Source organism: Bison bison, unplaced genomic scaffold, assembly GCF_000754665.1.
Source record: "Bison bison bison isolate TAMUID 2011002044 unplaced genomic scaffold, Bison_UMD1.0 scf7180017864180, whole genome shotgun sequence".
Taxonomy (NCBI): Eukaryota; Metazoa; Chordata; class Mammalia; order Artiodactyla; family Bovidae; genus Bison; species Bison bison.
Genome location: NW_011494752.1, coordinates 6,872,800 through 6,877,478, shown reverse-complemented (window position 1 = coordinate 6,877,478; position 4,679 = coordinate 6,872,800).

Below are 4,679 nucleotides of genomic sequence, written 5' to 3'. Positions count from 1 at the left end.
CTGCTCACACTGGCTTCCAACTGAGACCCTGGAGAGGGCCACAAACAGAAACAAGGGCAAAATAGACCAGCCTCACTGCATTGAGATGATTTACCTGCACTTTGGCCTCCAGAAGGAGATGAAATCCTCTGTGGAAGACATAACATCCACCAGAACCAGACCAGGACCTGTCACACTCAAGGTCCACCTTTCAGTAAAATATTGCTTCCTCTTCCTCCTTCTCTTCTTCTTCCGTCCCCACATCCCCCTTCTCCTTTTTTCTCCTTTTTCTTCCCTTCTGTTCCCTACATTTCAAGAACAGTTCAGTCCAGAAGCCTTTAGATGGGCCAGGCAAGGTAGGCATCCCTAGGGCTGGGAGTAGAGAAGGAGGCGGTGGCCCAGCACAGGGTTTAGGATCTCAGTGAAGTAAGGAGAGTGTCTCCAATGGGGAACAGTCAGAGCAGAGAGAGAGAGAGAATCAGTCAAGGCTCAGTCATGCAGGCAGATAGGCAGCCCCGGTGTCAGAGCTCCAACAGAGAAACAAGAGTGTCTAAGCCGGATGGCAGCCTGGTCAAGATAAGCAGGATGTCCTTGTAGGGTGGAGCTCAGTAAGGCAGACTGGACTCCGAAGGGGTGAATAACGTATCTGGCCAGGGCAGGGGCCAGGCACTGGCAAGTGGAGTCACGGTACTGAGAAGGGCATCCCTGGAGGGGTGGGGCAGGGCATCCACTAGGGACCTTGGGAGGGTGTCAGAGCCTGTTGGGGTGAAGAGCACATCCATGTGGGAGGAAGGGGGCTGTGGGTGACCCGAGGCAGGGGCTCAGAGCCCAGGAGGACTGAGCAGGGATCTGGGTGGGGTGGAGAGCAGTGGCAACAGAATATTTGTTACCCACAGTAGGACTGACCCAATAAATGATTTGTTGAGAGAATTAACTAGGTTTCTCACTGTTGGCAAAAAGTGTTATAAATATGGAAAGAGAAAAAAATAGAATGAACCCCATGGTGTCGTACTGGAATTGGAGGTATGAGTGAGCACTTACGATTTTAAAAATAAATAGACATAGAAATAAATGTTACTGTCCGCATGTGTATGTAGAGGTCTACATTGCGCATATATGTGTCAATGCATGTACACTTATGTATTGTCGTTCACTCAGTCATGTCCAATCTCTGCAACCCCACGGACTGCAGCACATCAGGCTTCCCTGTCCTTCACTCTCTCCACATTGTTGTTTTCGCTAAGTCACGTCTGACTCTTTGTGACCCCGTGGACTATAGCCCCACCAGGCTTCTCTGTCCGTGGAATTTCCGAGGCAATAATACTGGAGTAGGTTGCCATTTCCTTCTCCAGGGGAATCTTCATATATATATATATACATATACATATACATATATTTATTTCCCAGCTTCAAGTTATGACCAACCTAGATAGCATATTCAAAAGCAGAGACATTACTTTGCCAACAAAGGTTCGTCTAGTCAAGGCTATGGTTTTTCCTGTGGTCATGTATGGATGTGAGAGTTGGACTGTGAAAGCTGAGCGCTGAAGAATTGATGCTTTTGAACTGTGGTGTTGGAGAAGACTCTTGAGAGTCCCTTGGACTGCAAGGAGATCCAACCAGTCCATCCTGAAGGAGATCAGCCCTGGGATTTCTTTGGAAGGAATGATACTAAAGCTGAGAAACTCCAGTACTTTGGCCACCTCATGCGAAGAGTTGACTCATTGGAAAAGACTCTGATGCTGGGAGGGATTGGGGGCAGAAGGAGAAGGGGACAACAAAGGATGAGATGGCTGGATGGCATCACTGACTCGATGGACGTGAGTCTCAGTGAACTCCAGGAGTTGGTGATGGAGAGGGAGGCCTGGTGTGCTGCGATTCGTGGGGTCGCAAAGAGTCGAACACGACTGAGCGACTGATCTGATCTGATCTGATCTGATCATTCACTGAGAGGTCCTGGAACAGTTATAGCTTGATGACAGTGAGCATGACTGGCACCCACATCTTAACTTCTAAATACCATTGTCCACTAGAAGGAACCAGGGTTCCTTGGAGAAATGGCTAATTACAGAACTTGGGTGGGGAAATTACAAGATAAGCCTGAATCGTCTTATGCCAGAAGGTTAAGAAGTACTCAGAAATGATTAACAGAATTATCATAAGACCCAGCAATCCCATTCTGAAGTATACTCAACAGAAATGAAGACAGGTCCATGCAAAAACTTGTACCTGGGACCTGCCTGGTGATCCAGTGGTTAAGAATCTGCCTGCCAGTGCAGGGAACATGGGTTCGATCCCTGGTCCAGGAAGATTCCACATGCCGCAGAGCAAGGAGCCCGTGTTCTGCAGCAAGAGAAGCCACTGCGATGAGAAGCCCATGCACAGTAATGAAGACCCAGAACAGCCAATAAATAAATTTTTAAAAACTTGTACCTGAATGTTAATAGCAATATCATTCACAATAGCCAAAAGATGGAAACAACCCATATGCCCATCAACTGATGAACAGGGTTTTTAAAATGTAGTATATCCATACAAGGGGGGCTTCAGGTGGCACAGTGGTAAAGAATCTGCCTGCCAATGCAGGAGATGCAAGAGAGGCTGGTTCAATCCCCTGGAGGAGGAAATGGCAACCACCTACAGTATTCTTGCCTGGAGAATCCCATGGACAAAGAGCCTGGGAGGCTACAGTCAGTCCAAGGGATCACAGAGTTGGACAAGACTGAGTGACTGGGCCACACACGCATCTATTCAATGGCATATTAGTCAGCCATAGAAAAGAATGAAATACTTGTACATGCTGCAACTTGGATGAGCCTCCAAAACATTATGCTGAGTTAAAGAAGCCAGTCACAGAGACCACGCATTGTACAACTGCATTCATTGGAAAGTCCAGGACAGGCAAATATACAGACACACAAAGCAGAATACTGGCTGCTAAGGGCTGAAGTGGGGATGGGAGAATGTGGGAATGATAGGCAAAGCTTATAAGGTTTACTTTTTTTTTTTTCAAAAGGTTTACTTTTGAGACGATGAAAATGTTCTAAAATTTACTGTAGTCAATTTTAGAACATATCTGTGAATACACTAAAATTCATTAAATTTTACACTTAAAATGAGTGAATTGTATGGTATGTAAATTATACCTCAATAAAACTGTCATTTTAAGAAGTACTCAAAGAACGATGGAGACATCAAAAGCATACGGAAGCCAGTGGAAGTGACTTCCATTGGCTGGATATGAATAATTTGAGCATCAAAGTAAATTGTATTATACTAATGGATTATAGCTTATTGAATAAAATAGGAATCCATGATCCCATACTGACATTAAAAAAATAAATACATGGAAAGTTTGTGGAGGAATGGGATATTTACATATTCTCAAAGCATGTAACCACAAAATACTTAGTTACAATGGGGAAAAAAGAGAAAAAAGAGTAACTTTACAGGTGGTACAGTGGAGAAGCCTGGCAGACAAAAAATTAAAATCTTGCATGACCTGTTAGGATGAAATGAGACAGACACAGCATCACTTCTGTGATATTCTTGCACAAACACATAGCCTGAGTCTAATCATGAGGAAACTTGGGACAAGCCCAGATTGACAGACAGTCTACAAAACAATTGGCCTATAATCTGCAAAAGTGTCATTAAAGTTAAGAAAGGATTGAAGAAATGTTCCATATTGAAAGAGGCTGGAGACACCTGAGAAACAGTGTTCAGTTCAGTTCAGTCGCTCAGTCGTGTCCGACTCTTTGCGACCCCATGGACCGCAGCACGCCAGGCCTCCCTGTCCGTCACCAACTCCGGAGTTCACCCAAACCTGTGTCCATCAAGTCGGTGATGCCATCTAGCCATCTCATCCTCTGTCGTCCCCTTCTCCTCCTGCCCCCAATCCCTCCCAGCATCAGAGTCTTTCCAATGAGTCAACTCTTCGCATGAGGTGGCCAAAGTATTGGAGTTTCAGCTTCAACATCAGTCCTTCCAATGAACACCCAGGACTGATCTCCTTCAGAATGGACTGCTTGGATTTCCTTGCACTCCAAGGGACTCTCAAGAGTCTTCTCCAACACCACAGTTCAAAAGCATCAATTCTTCAGCGCTCAGCTTTCTTCACAGTCCAAGTCTCACATCTATACATGACCACTGGAAAAACCATAGCCTTGACTAGATGGACCTTTGTTGGCAAAGTAATGTCTCTGCTTTTGAATATGCTGTCTAGGTTGGTCATAACTTTCCTTCCAAGAAGTAAGTGTCTTTTAATTTCATGCAATCACCATCTGCAGTGATTTTGGAGCCCCCCAAAATAACGTCTGACACAGTTTCCACTGTTTCCCCATCTACTTCCCATGAAGTGATAGGACCAGATGCCATGATCTTAGTTTTCTGAATGTTGAGCTTTAAGCCAACTTTTTCACTCTCCTCTTTCACTTTCATCAAGAGGCTTTTGAGTTCCTCTTCACTTTCTGCCATAAGGGTAGTGTCATCTGCGTATCTGAGGTTATTGGTATTTCTCCCGGCAATCTTGATTCCAGCTTGTGCTTCATCCAGCCCAGTGTTTCTCATGATGTACTCTGCATATAAGTTAAATAAGCAGGGTGACAATACACAGCCTTGATGTACTCCTTTTCCTATTTGGAACCAGTCTGTTGTTCCATGTCCAGTTCTAACTGTTGCTTCCTGACCTGTATATAGGT